The following is a 14,652-nucleotide window of genomic DNA, read 5'->3' as shown; positions in this document are numbered from 1 at the left end:
CGTGACCTTTGAAGAAGCGGCGGTGGGTGCCTCCATGAGGAGGGGGCGTTGCTGAACTCTGCTCAGAAAATCCTGTAGGAACGTGGTGCTGGAGAACTGTCGGACCCTGGCCTCAGTGGTGGGGAGGAGGTCGTCTCTGCAGAATCCCAGTCTCAGCGCCCAGGCGGAGCGGGAAGGGCTAAAGATGGAGGGGAGAATTCTCCAAGACCCCTGTGCAGACCAGAAGCCTCAACTGAAAACCAAAAAGACCACTGCAAATCAGGTTAAGTTTGGGGAAAACCATCTACTGGCAGGAAAAGCTGCAGACCTTTTTGTCGGGGAGAACCCTTGTGAGTGGAAAGAAAGGCAGAAAGCCTTTGGTTACCACTTAACCCTTAATCAACAGGCTCCATCTCAACCTCGAGAGAAACGCCAGGAATATAATCTACGTGGAAAAGCCGCCGGGAGGAGTTCTGACTATATTATGTCTGAGAGAAATTACACAAACAAGAAATGTATTGAAGGGAGGAAATGTATTGAATGCAGGAAAGCGTTCTGTTAGGATTCACGTGTGATGGAGCTCAGCTGGTAAGAAGCTTCCCCACCTCTCCCTTTTTTTGGGTGGAGGGGGCAGAGCTCAAGTGGGGCAGGGGTGGGGGAGAGGGCTAGCAGACCCTGGCCATGAAATTGAAGTCCTAGAAAACCACCTACTCGGTAGCTGTGAGGGGCTGTGTGTCCCAGGGTGGGCTCCGCATGGGGCATTCCCCTGTGAATTCCTTGTCGAAGTTGCTCCCAGCTGTGCCTTGTGAAGTGTGGGCGTGAAGGGCAGATGCAGGTAGTAGGATTTCCCAGCACAGAGTCCTGGTGAAGGGATTTTTTTTTTTTTTTCTCACATCCTCTACATTCCTCTTGCTGGACCCTGAGCTGGCGAGTGACCTCCTCATATCTGAGTTTGGAAAGATCACATTGTAGAAGATAAACTCATCTTCTTTACCTAACATTATGGTATTTTAAAAGTAGATGTCATTATCATTATTATCTTCAAATGTTAAAACTAGAGAGGCCTTGGAGGTGTGGTCTAACACTATCTACAGGCTTTAAAAGAACCCAGGTTGGGAAAAAGAGAAAGTTCTATATCAGTTCCCTGAATAGCTGGTGTCAGGGAATAAAATAGTATTGCTTGAAACAAAACTATGCGTTGCATCATGTTATACTTAAATTCAAAATTTTTTTTAAGAATTGATAGAAGTTTGAGATTTCTTAGGTGTTGAGTATGCCAGAAAAGGGTTTTTGAGTTTTCAGGGGAATTTTAAGCAATTCAGGCATAGTTGTTAGGAAAATAGATTTTTGTCATAAAAGTTGTTATGATTAACTTCACAGATAAATCCACAGAAGTTTAATTTATAATATAGCTGAAGTTACCATCCTCTTGGTTGTTATTCAAACTAATTTAGGCAAAAAAGTGGTGATAGTTGGTGGGGGGTGTGGATTTAATGGTTCACAGCCCTGCCAGGCTAGAGGCCATATGCGTCTTGATCACTGTTGCACCTTCAATACCTAGCAAAGTGCTTGGCATGTAGTAGGTGCTTACTGAATATTTACTGAATGAATGAACTAAACCAACTATAGGAATGTCAGGGTTTTAGCTGGACCACAGATAGGATGGTAGCTAAGGATTTGAATGCCCTCAGAATTCTATTTCTTAGCATTTCCATTATCTGCCTCTTTGTGTGTTGGCTTTATGCTTTCAGACCAGGTCATCCTTGTCGCTGGAAACTTGGTCCTATGGAACATTGATGTCCACATCTTGTAGGTTTTGTGTTAAAGAAATACACTCTCTACTTTTAGAATCAAAACTCTTAAGGGAAAAGATTCTGATGAGTCCAGGTGGAATTAAATGCTTACTATTAAAACAATCAGTCATGGTAGGTAGAATCATGTAACAACACAAAAGCCTCAGGAACTGTATGGTTGGAATGAGGAAAGGTGCTTTTGCCAGTTTCCTACACTGCAAACTCTATCATCTTTTAAGAGAAGAGCCCTGTCCAAACTAATGGGTTATAAAAAGAAAAAGATCTATTCTCTGTTTCTAAAGTCTTTATGATGACTCAAGATGACACAATCTGAAGGACAAGAGCCTTCAGATGTGCAAAATCCCCACTAAAGTGAATACAAGTTACTAGGGTGAAAACACACACGAAAGAAAAGTATAGAACAATTGAAGAGTAATGAGGAAAAGCTTCTGAAGGTACGCCTAGAAAAGAGAAATGTTATTTCATTCAATCAAAACATTTCTAGACTAACTGAGCAGCTGCTATGTGCCAGGCATTGCAAATAGATCATACTGAGGTCAGTAAGGTCTGTAAGGCAGAGTTTGTGCCTCAGACAAGTTGGTATCCATCTCTGGGGAACTGTCTCATATGAAACCATCCATATAGTACCAACAATAAGAAGACACAAAATCTACTTAAAAATTATGTAGAGCTCCTGTAGACAAAGTTTACTTAAGTTAAAGCAATAAGGTTGGCATTAGGAATTCCTCTTCACTTTCACTACCAACTCCTTACCCTCTCAGTCGATGATGAAGCTATGTATTCTTATATGTACACCAGACAATAATAAAATTTCTAATCTTTTTTGAATTGTTTGGAAACCTTTCTTACTCTTAAGCTTTTGAGGTCTTTTCCTTTCTGTCTCTCTCACACACACCCTTCTGAGGTGTCTAAATGATCCCTAAGAACCTATTATTACCTATATTTTCTATATCCTACTCTCGAGTCACCTGCATAAAGAGCTCCCTGGTATTTTAAGCCATACTATTGCAACTTGGCTTAAGAAAAGACCAGAATGAGAGGTAACTTTTAGCCCAGTTCCACAGCTGTCAACATGGCACTTCAGTAAGAATTTATGCTTCTATGAAATAGATCCTTTTTGAGCATTTTCTTAAATGTTATATAAATATGAAAAGTTCTACCACACGTTCATTAAGGGAACTAATGTCAGAGAACAAGTTTTGTTTTTCCTTCATGTGTGTTTCTCCTGTTTTTGAACACCATAGGTTGAGAAGCTCTTCAGGCTTGCCTTCTGCAAATCGTTGGACAGAAGCTTTAACTGCAGATATGGAGAAACTGTGCTGAGAAGCCTGTGATTCTGATCATCCCCAACATGAAGAAATATATTTAAAGGTAAGACCTTGGACACATTTTAATCCCTCGCTTGGGTCAGATAATGTTTGCTGAGCACCTGCTGTGTGCTCCACACTGCTCTGGACATGGACGGTACTGAGATGAATAAGATTTGGGCATTGTACCTGGTTGGTAAAGTCTAAATTTCTTAACTGGTTCAGATGTTGGAGGTAAATTTTCTTTTGAAAATTCATGTGAGAGGTGTAAGGTAAAGCCATTTTTTTCTGAGGTGTAATTCACATAGAACATTGTGTTAATTTCAGGAATACAGTGTAGTGATTTGATATCTGTGTAGGCTGCAGAATGATCACCATAATGCGTCTAGTTAACATCTAGTCTTCTTAATTATTCAGCCAGTGGGCATTAAAGCCAGTTCCATTGCACAAGTTTTCCCAGTTTGTCCTCTGTTGTTCAAACAGAAATCACCTGACTGGGTCTTCCCTCTACAGAGGAAAAGTGGTGACCCAGGGGGAGGCCTGACTTGCTTCAGGTCTCAAACGTGCTGTTGTTCTAGGATTTGGCTCCACACACTTCAGGTGCCAACTAGATAATTGGATATTGACTAGATTAAGAAGGATAAAAGAAAGGGGACAGAGATCTCTCTTTTCCTTTGAAATTCAGGCTCAAACACGGGCTAAACGACCCTTAAATTCCTTACAGCTGTTGGAAGTCCTCACTTTCTGTAACCCGTGGCATCCTTGTCTGCTGAGAATAAGCATCATCAGAGGAACCACCCTATCCTTGTGGTAGAGTTGCTGCCAACGTTAGGCTTTACCAATAGGCATCTAACTGGGTATCAGTGGAGCCCTGAAAGTCTGCTTTTTCCCTGTATATCTTCAGGTGGGCCCATGTCAAGATCGTCTGTTGAGTAAGGAAGCTCTGCAGTTAGAACATTTTCAATGACTAGTTTTCCTGAGCTTCAGAACTGTAGCAGGAAAGGATGGGTTGCCTGGAAGGAGGTTAATGTGGTTCCCTCACTGGAGTGGTTTGGGTATGTTACAGGAGCAATTTCTGTATGGGGTGATGGCTAGGCTAGAGTCATCAAAGTTCAGTGTAATATCTAAGTTAGCAGTTCTATTGCAGTTATCATTCAGGAGGTAAAAGCAGATAATGCCCATTCCTTAAAGGCTTTTGTTTTAAAGGCTTTTGTTTTAACCAGGCTTGAATCTGCTAGTATTTTTATAACTGACCTGTAAGAGGTCCATCCCTGGAATGGAGGGTGGTGCAAGGAGGGGACCATCATAACATTTGAAAAATATTTTTCTTGTACCCTCCTCGCTGCAACAATGACCTCAATCACTTGTTTTCTCCTTCTTGAGTTGGTGGCTTGATGGCTTGCTTAAGTGTTGTTTACATGTAGCTGGTTAGAAATGCAGACTTCGTTTCAACAAAGAAAAAAATAGAGGGCTTGGAAATAGTTTCCTGTTTCTATTACAAATTTAAACTTAAAAATTGTAAGCTGCTAAGTGGTGCTGAATTTCGCTGTTTTGCTGAAAATATGATCAAACAGGGAAAAGATGCCTTATTCATCACCTTTCTTCCCTTATGTTCTCTCGGGGTTGCCAGCATAGTGGGTTATCAGAATCTTGATTGTGTCTTGTATACAAACAAATCCTCGTTTTCTCAGGTGATTTTAGAGGGCAAATAACTCTGAGTTGCTAGCCAAAATCCAAAGGGTAAATAATTGAAAATTAACAAGAAAAGGGGCAGAGCAGATGTTTCATGTAGCCATCTTATGAGACCTACTTAACTAAAGCACTTATAGAACATATTTGAATGATACTGTGTCATGTAATTAAAATGCCATCCGGAAACTGCTCCATTTGATTAACAGCTATAAATTCATATGCACAGCATTTATCAAAATAGTATGTGCTAGCTTTTCCACATATATTACTTATAGTCAATATAACACTCAGAGATGGGATCAAATTTCCATATCTTGCTGATAAAGCAGCTGAGGCTGAGAGAGGTAATGAGCCTAACTTTTCATAGCCAGAGCCAGGAGCTAACTCCAGGTCTGCCTTCACTACAAAACCCATGCTTTTTTCAGGGCATCAGAACAAACTGTTTTTGGGTAAGCATGAGTCCCTTCACCTCAAATGCATGCCATAATTTTCTTGGAATATGGGCTCCCTGAAAAGTCCCTTGAGGATATGACTATGTGGGATGGTGACATGATGGGAAAGACAGAAAAGTCCTAGAACAAGGTTCGTTCTGTTCTAAATATTCCAGATGAGGGGTGGGCGTGGGACAGTCTGATGCTTTTAACTTATTTTCCTGCGTCTTAAAAAACATCATAGATTTTGCAGACAAAACAAAGTACCCTGAACAAAATTAAGTATAATGTTTCATTTTACGGTGTTAAAATCCTATTCAAATATTTTATGATGTGCTTTGTTTATTGTGGCTTATTCTGCTAAATGAGTTTCTTGCCAGTCTGTTTCTTAGCTGCCTTGTGAGTAACAGGATTTAAGATTTTGTTTTCCAAGTTGTACATTTGGCCTGTTGGTAATTGTGGTCATGGTGATGATGAGCTCCTGATGAGCTGTGTGTATGTGTTTGTGCGCTGGGGGCATGGTAAGGCTGCAGCATTTCTCCTTAAACTCTTAAAGGCTTAGGACTACATATAAGTAGTTTATGACTACTTGTATAATGTGAGAGGTATTGAAAAGAAAATGCATGGAAAATTTTTTCCTTTTTAAAATCTAGGCTACAGTACTTAAGAAGATTTGTTATTAATCTTTCTCCTATAATGGGAGTTGTGGGTGGCTGTGGGCCAGAAAGATTGGCACAGTGGTATACACGCAGTTGAACATTGGTTGATTCACGAGCCAGGAAAGGCATGGGAAGAGGACTGCATATCCTGGAGCAGAGCTCCTTGGGGTTAGTTCCAAGTTCCTGATAAAACCAGAAGCCAAAAGATCTTTGACCCTTGACCAATCATGAGTTTGATTTCTATCTCATAAAGACCTTACAATGAGGCTCCTAGGGACAAAGGTATAACGAAGACCCACGTCTAAGATAAGCCTTTAATACTTACACAGTTTTTGGCAGAGCTCAGCCTCCCTGATACATCTCTGGCCTAGTGGGAGCCAATCCTAAGTGAGCCTGGCCTGGAGACTTAGTAGTGCTAAGATTAAACTTCATGCTAATTTAAGTAGGATCAGGAAAGAAGATTTTGTTTTCTTATCAGGATCATTTCTGGAACCTAGAGACCTAATACGGTATTTCAGAATGTTTTCAAAAGAGTACCCTTTGAAAGTGCAAATATGGCCCTTGGACTGGCTTTTCCAACATTTTTATGAGGAAGGCTTTCCTTTTCTCAAATCTTGTGTCACTGAGAGTAGGGGAGGCAGGTACAGAAGATTAAGATAGGGAGGACTGTTACCTGGGAGTCAGGTTACCTGGCAAAAGAGTCCTCTGGTTGGGTCCGCCTCCTTGCTTTCAAGCCTTGAGGATGGATTTGGAGGAGAAAAAGCATGACATTGGAAACCGGTTAGGAAAACAGATTGGGAGGGCTTTGAGGCCTACAGCCAGGTTCTAACCAATGGGTCAGACGCTGTTAAATTAAACCATTGATACGAATTGGTGAATCTTTGAGTGGCCGTTTAATGCATAGGACATGAACAGAAGCTGCAGGCTAGAAGTCAGTCTTGGCTGGACACTAAGGCAGGGTTCCTTTCCAGGCTGATGTGACCTTGAGCACTGGTCTTGGAACACTTGACTAATTTCCAAAGGTCAAATTTATAAAACAAAGCTTGATATTTGAGTTCACATAACTAGCCTCAACTTGGTAAGGTGCAAATTCGAAATTTTACTTTGCTCTAATCATTGTCCTCAACTCTTGATTTTCACTTTGTTTTCTTGCTAAGTAGTATCCCAAATAACATACTGGATGGAATCTGAATTCTGTCTGTCACTTCTAGCTTAAAAGAAATCCATCCAGTTTAAAATTCTAATCTCCTATGTAACTTAAATCTTGTATCTCTGACCACTTGAAGTGGGAAGCGTCTGAGACCCTTTGTCATTGTCCTCCATTGTGTTTAAAATGTGGCCTGCTCTATGCCTGCATAATATCAGTTTGGGGTCTTAGGTGCTAATTCAGGAGCAACAGAAAATGTCCCACTTAACTTTCTGTTATGCTGTCTTTTCTCCCTACACAATTTTGCCTATCATTGATTTCTTTTTCCCCAAAACTGACCCTGTCTCCAAGCAGAGAATGAAAGGACATAACTGAAGCATAGCTGGTAATAGAGGACCATATAACTTACAATCCAAAAGGCAACACTTTTAAGGGTGAGAGGGATCCACCAGGTAAAACAGGACATCAGGACAATGCATGTTAATAGGGGATGCCCTTGGAAAACTGGGATAGATGTTCACAGTAGCTCTTGACCCTTTGAACATGGTGGTTCTTTCTGGCATGCCTGTACCTAGGTGTGCAGGTATGAAGATAAGAAATAGCAGGTATGTCTTGGTCTGCAGAGGAGGCAGGCTGTGCAGTTGTTAATGGCTGGTGAAGGTCATGCTCTATGGAGTATCTAAGTCTCCCCAAGAGGTTAGTAACAGGATAAAGTGATATAGTTATAGCATACATCACTTACATGAACTTAATTCTACAAACACTTTTGATACACTTTTGGTGCCAAGCTCTTTGGATTATAAAGATAGATTATGATGGATCCTGCCCTAAGGAGTTTATGATCTGATGTTGGAGAAAAATGTGAACAAATACCTACAGCACAGGAGGAGTGTCTTACAGAAAGGAACAAGGCAGACTTTCTGTCTCAACTCTGGTAAAAGGCAAGTTCTTTTAAAAGAGGGTATTTTTGTAGTATCTTATGTAATTTGGTGATTTCTTTTAGATGTTAATCAAAATAATAGAATAGGAAGTGATCACATAATGGGATGATGCTTCAAAAACAGTGCTAGTATGAAGATTTATATTTCAAATTATTTGTATAAACAGGGATCAGCAATCTTGCTTGGAACCATTTTTGTGTGTCGCAATAGTAAATTTGGATAATACATAAAGATTATCCATGGAGAGAGAAATGAATACAAAAGAAACACAATGTAACATTGTTCAGTTAACCAACGTGCAGAAAAAGTAATTTTCTCATCATTTTCTCAAAGCATTAAACAAATTTTTAAAAAAACCTTTCTTTAATCTGAACTTGGTAGAAACTTGCAAAAGCATCAGGAAATGTATTCTATAGTAGGTTGATGTAATATTAAAAAAACCTATCAAAATCAAAAATAATAGCAGTTCATTATACCTTTAAAAGAAAAGATTCATTAGGAACTTTGCAAAATTTCAGGCTGGTTTTCTTTTCTTTTTTTATTGTGTTAGTTTCAGGTTTATGGCAAAGTGATTCAGTTGTTTTATATATATATGCATAAATAAATAAATAAATAATTTTCCATTATAGGTTATTACAAGATACTGAATACAGTATCTTGTGCTATACAATAGGTCCTTGTTACTTATCTATTTTATGTATAGTAGTTTGTTAATCCCATACCCCTAATTTATCTTCCTCCCCCTTTCCCCTTTGGTAATCATAAGTTTTCTATGTCTGTAAATCTGTTTTTATATACAGATTCACTTGTATTATTTTTTTAGATTCTACATGTAAGTGATATCATATAGTATTTATCTTTTTCTGATTTAATTCACTAAGTGTAATATTCTCTAGGTCTGTCCTAATGTTGCTGCAAATGGCATTATTTCATTCTTTTTATGGCTGAGTAACATTCCATTGTGTCCATACCACATCTTCTTAAGCCAGTTGTCTGTTGATGGGCACTTGGGTTGTCTCCATGTCTTGGTTATCGTAAATAATGCTATGAACGTTGGGGTGCATGTATCTTTTCAAATTCGTTTTCATCTTTTCTGGATATATGCCCAGGAGTGGGACTACTGGATCATATGGTAAATCCAGTTTTAGTCATTTAAGGAAACTCCATACTGTTTTCCATAGTGGCTGCACCAATTTATATTCCCACCAGCAGTATAGGAGGGTTCCCTTTTCTCTGCATCCTCTCCAGCGTTTATTATTTGTTGACTTTTTGATGATAGTCAAGCTGGTTTTCTTGGTTGGTTAATGCTCAAGAACATTTTGGGCAAGACCGAGAGATCAATTTTTAAATAAAATCTTGGTTGCATAAGCAGGACAAGCAGCAGCTATACCCAGACATTAGGCTTGGAAACAAATGGTTTTTGATTTTGATGGGAAGTGCATGAGAAGCTGGAAACCAGTAGTTACTATGAACTGGTAAGTCATTGTCAAATAGGTAGAACAAATGTGTTATTTCACAATAAATGTACTTGAACAGTAATGCCTCTGTGTACAAATATTATTGTAACCAATTTATGCATGTAAATTTTTTTTCTTTATGGTAGAAATTAGAGCTTCCATTTGTATAGTGTTATGTATTTTTCAGACCAGTGTTTTGTATACCTCATTTACTTACTCAAATAGTCAGGAACTTGAAACTAGTTTTTAATCTAGTTTCTTCCTATATATTATAAGCTGAACATCTTAGTATAAGTCACTTTATCTTTCTGTCACTCCCTTTCCAAGACCAATTATGCTTGTCTTAGTTAAACTCTTTGCAAAGCATTTCACAAGCATTTTCCCATTTAAATATCTGCAGACTGTGTCAACATAATAATTTTTCCCATGGGAAACTGAGGCAAAGGGAGGTTAAGGCACTGCCTTAAGCTACCCAGTTATAAAGGGCAGGAGCACAGAAGGCAGGTCTTGTGGTTCTATGCATTGTCAGTTTCCTCCTCCATGGCACTTCCAATCTGTGGAGGCCAGGAAGAGAGATTATTGAAGAAATCCCTATAATAAACAATAGTGTTCTATATCCCTATGCAGTAAACAGTGTATGAGTTGTTTTTATATACACTAAGGCGTCTAATCTTTCCAATAATAGGCAGAGATGATGAACATTGTTTTATAGATATGGAAATTAAACTCCTAGAACTGAAGTGACTTGTCCAAATTGGCACAGAAAGTGAGTGATACAAAGGGAAATTGAACTCCGTGTTTCCAATTCCTGGACCGTTACAAATTACTCTTCATCACAAGTCAGTTGTCTCTTTGATTCAATCTTGGGTCTCAGCTTCCTCTTCTTAGAACTGGGCTGCTTGCTGATGCTCACTGTAGTGATGGCGTATGGAGAAACCGTTCCCAGTTCTAATTCTTACTATTTTCACCCCTCTCAGCATTTCACCATCTTTCATTAAATTTAGTTCCTGTTCCTTGAAAATTTTGGATAGGAAAAACATTTTTTAAAATTTAGATTACAGAATGCCTTGGGCACTGTTGATGAAATTTAGTCTACTCAGTAAGCTCAAGCAAACCATTCCTAAAGAGCTGGATCTTTATTCAGTTAACATACCTCTAGGGACATTTAGCTCAAATTGTTGCTTTCTGTAAGGTGCATATGTTTACAGTATGCAACGGGAGTTTTTCTTTTTCCTTACGTTTTCAAAGGCATTAAAAAAAATTTCTTGAACAGAGATTATAAGGTATCATATTCCATCACAATGTGCTCCAGAATTAAAATACACAGAGCCACCTCCCCATGCCAGGTACAGTGCTAAGAATTTGGGAGGAAATAAAGAGGAGTAAGGCAAGGTCCCTGTCTTTGGGGCTTAGGGAGAGACACAGGAACATGGTAGCATTACTGTGCAAGTGCTGGAGTGGACTTAACATATGAAAAGCCAGAGACAGAGGAGAAGGTGCTAAGGGAGCAGGACTGGGAAGTTAAGCAGAAACTGGATAAACAGAAACAAGGGAGAGAACATCAGGACTAAGACAACCCTAAACATAGATATCTTCCAAAAACAATTATATCAGTACAGCCAGGGAATAATGATTGTATATTTGGAATTCAAAAATTACTTCTTGTGGAAAAACATTAAACTTCGTATTTGCATTGCAGTTTTCCTGTGTATTTTTAGTGGACGTTATTTCAGTTGCAAAAGTTCTGTGTTCATCAGATCAGCATTCTTACATTTCAGAAGAATTTAAAGAGACAAAAACACCTCCCTCTTCTGTACACACACACACACACACACACACACACACACACTACTTCTTCCCATGGACTGTGTGTTATATATCTTTCTGAACTTGTCTTCAGTATGCATGCAAATATATGGCTATCTTCTTACCTTCATTATCTTTAAAAGTATTCATAGAAAAATTGGTTTCATGTTAGGAAACTTCTGTTGAGTTTTCCTAATATTTGCCAGCTACAAATTCTGAGGCTGACATTAGGAATCATTTACTTCAACCTTGTCACTTTGTCATGGCAGACCCTGAGGTCCTGAGGGATTAAACATTGATGCAGGTCAACCATGTGGTTAGTGACACACTCCCTGTCTCTTGCCGACCAGGACCATGCTTTGATAGTTTTCTTCAGTTCTTGGACTCAGGCTGTCTTGATCAACTATCAAAACAAAACCCAAAACACTCTATATAAAGTCTTTCAGATACTAAGATTTTTCAAACATGCAGATAATAAAGCAAGGTACTGGTGTTCTTGAATGTATGCCTATTCCCTATATTCTATTTTTTTCAAAACTCTATTGTGTGCAAACTGGCACAAGTCTCTCTGAAATGTAACGGTTTCTATAAATGCTCCTATTTTTTTTTCCAACTGTGAACTTGTTTTTATTTATTGGGATACAGGGCATGGGAAATATTATGCAGGAAATGTCCTTGTAGTCTTGCTGGGATAGCTTCCGGAAATGCTTCTATTTTTAAGACATACTAATATAAAGAAAGCATTCGCTGAATTGGTGACAGAGATTATTCCCAATAGAAATAGGGAAGGGGTGTAGATAATGTGTATGTTGAGTAATTAGGGCATTGATGACTCAGTAAAACTGATCACTGGAATGAATTCCTCTCAGTAACTTTCCTCAGATTTACCCATTATAAGAGTAATATGCCCAAGAAGCAATTTAGCCTGTTACGCATTAATTCTGTGTTCATTTTGAATAACAAGTAATTCTTAAAATGGCCTTCTCAGGTGAGAAGTTTGTGGCTGAAAGAACATGATTAGCAATTTTTTTTTCTCTGCGGGAAAAATAAGATGTGCATATATTGAAGTTAACTGAAGTAATCTCTTGAACATCTGTCCTGCCTCAGGGGCAAATAGCACAACTAAATTTCTTCTTTTATGTGGCTTAAAAAAAAAAAAAAACCCCACAGAGCCCAGAATAATGGATTTCTTTAACTGAAAGGAAAACAATTTCTATGAGCATAAAATGCCAAGGTGGATTGTGGAGAAAGGGTAAAATGGCCCTACCTCAGCATCAGCACCTTCTCAGGCTCAGTCTCGTCTATGGGATGTGGCTTTCTGTCTTGAGCTCATCGTGAATTCATTCCATTTCTTGACTAAAAAGAAGCAGCTTATTCTCAGGGTGGCAGTCATGACCTTCACAGCAAGTGAAGCTTCATCTTGGCTGTTTATTCCCTTTAAAAATCCAATGTGTTCATTGCTCAGAAAAGAAACCCGTCATCTGAGGAAACTGTGGGTCCCGATGAGTGCCCAAGCTCCATTAACAATTAAACAATAATGAAAGCCCTTTAAAGAGCAGCAGAGGTCCAAGGTGCCACCAAATGACAAATGGTTACTTCTTCCAACTGGTCTTTTCTGTATCTAAAGGAGCATTTCTACGTAGACTAGGTTACGGAAACCAGTGTGGAGGTGCTTTTTCTCCATGTTTATAGTTTATATTTTTGAGCTATCAATGAAGAGCTCTGATATGCTTTAAAGGTAGTACAGCAACACCTACATGGTCCCAAAATAGGGTTCCATATTGATTTTCGTGTAACTTTTTAATTTTATACCCTGAGGTTTGTTTTGATTCCCAGTTACTTTAAATTGTCTGAATATTTTCTTTGAAAAGAATACAGTTTACACACTTGGATTATCTTCTGTGTTAAAATGCCATTAAGTGCAAGCTTTCTGGGGAAAAAAAAAAAAACCCCTGCCAACCTATAAAATATTTATCATTCTGAGAAGTGTCAAAAAGGATGTATTTGGTGGCTGTGAGCCTGAGGAAGTACAGCGTTTTGCCTGTGTAATATCTCATGCTTCATTTTTATTAACAATGACTTGCCTGTAGCGTGGTTTCATTTCAATTAATCGTTATTTCTTTTTAGAACTTGCACCTATGCTAATTGTCATGGCTAATTAGTCTTAGAGCAAAAGCAGGCAAACCAACAGAAGACATGCCTTTTCAAAGAAAAGCTTTCTGACAGTATATGTTACTGTACAGTGATGTAGTTGACAAGTAAAACTGGCAAACACTGAGTGCTTGGTCTAGAAGTGTCATGTATATCATACGTGTATATCATACATTTTGTATGTCAGACAGGACAGGTTTTTATTCTTCAGCATTTAATATTGTTAGAAAATACCCATATCAGATGAGTTAATGTTCAAAACAACTCATTTTAATGAGAGCTAAGAAGTAAGTAATATAATTTAATAAGTAGGAGTTGTTGTACATAAACAATATTTGCTGGCTAGATTCATCCCCTGAAGAGGTCTTTCTTGGATGGAAGAGGATCTCTTGCCTTTACATTCTATCATAAGGGGAGAAAAATCTCTATGAATAATCAATTCCATGTAGGCACGCTGGAGTCATTGCGATGGCAGCCTTACAAACTGGATTGGGCTGGTTTGAAGCTTGACCCTGAGTTGCTGTGTGTGCATGAAAGCTTGTCTTCCAGGGTACATTTAGGAGGGAAAGTTAATAGCAAATCTCCCAAACGAGTGGATTCCCAGACCCAGAGAGTACAACCCATAAGAGCATCAGCTCAGTGGCCTGGGTTGCAGGTGCTCTCAGGGGACAGCTCTACTATTGCAATGATTTCTCCGCTACCACCAGTTACTCTGCTGAGTACCAGCTCTATGCCAGGCATTGCAAGTGTGTCATCCCTTTACATCCTTAAAGAGTCTGTTTTGAAAAAGAAAAGAAAACAAAACAAAACAAAAACTGAGCCTCAGACAGGTTGTGATTCTCTTAAGGCCACAAACTTCATAAAGGAGCAGGAAACTAAAGTCCTGTTTGAAAGTTTATCATCTCATCCCACAGTGGGTATTGCAGGCTTATTTAGTTGGAAGAGGGGAAATGGGACATTAGTAAGAAATTTTTTTTCCATAGCAAGGGCTTGGAAACCTTTTACTGTGTTTCCTGAAGTGTTTTTCCTCCAGAACAAATCTGTTAAAGAATTCTACTTCAACAATGATGATACATGTGACTCACTTTAATGAAAGAAACATAATAGGAAGTGGGTTTTCTTCTTTTAAACTCAGGTGTTCTAATAGCTGAGTTTTCTAAAAGCAATTGTTATGCTAGTCTAAAAAAAGAATGACTCGTGTAAACAGTGCTTTTTCTGAAAAAGGTCATTATAAATGGAGTACAAAATCACATGGAATATGTCTATAG

General features: G+C 38.7%; 1 long non-coding RNA gene across 10 annotated transcripts in view; it reads left to right on the top strand.

The window, feature by feature from the left end:
* Positions 1-14,652, top strand: part of LOC105078995 (uncharacterized) — a 656,088-nt gene that overhangs the window by 364,761 nt on the left and 276,675 nt on the right. For 9 of the 10 annotated variants that reach the window (XR_012511912.1, XR_012511909.1, XR_012511906.1 and 6 more), the window contains one exon: positions 3,038-3,164. This is a non-coding gene — a long non-coding RNA (uncharacterized LOC105078995). Of the gene's footprint in view, positions 1-440; positions 568-3,037; positions 3,165-14,652 lie in introns of those variants that run through there. The other variant, XR_012511910.1, reaches the window with a different exon arrangement.

Source organism: Camelus bactrianus, chromosome 15 (assembly GCF_048773025.1).
Source record: "Camelus bactrianus isolate YW-2024 breed Bactrian camel chromosome 15, ASM4877302v1, whole genome shotgun sequence".
In the NCBI taxonomy this organism is placed as follows: Eukaryota; Metazoa; Chordata; class Mammalia; order Artiodactyla; family Camelidae; genus Camelus; species Camelus bactrianus.
Note: the sequence above shows the minus strand (reverse complement) of the source record. Positions and strands in the feature narration are given on the sequence as shown.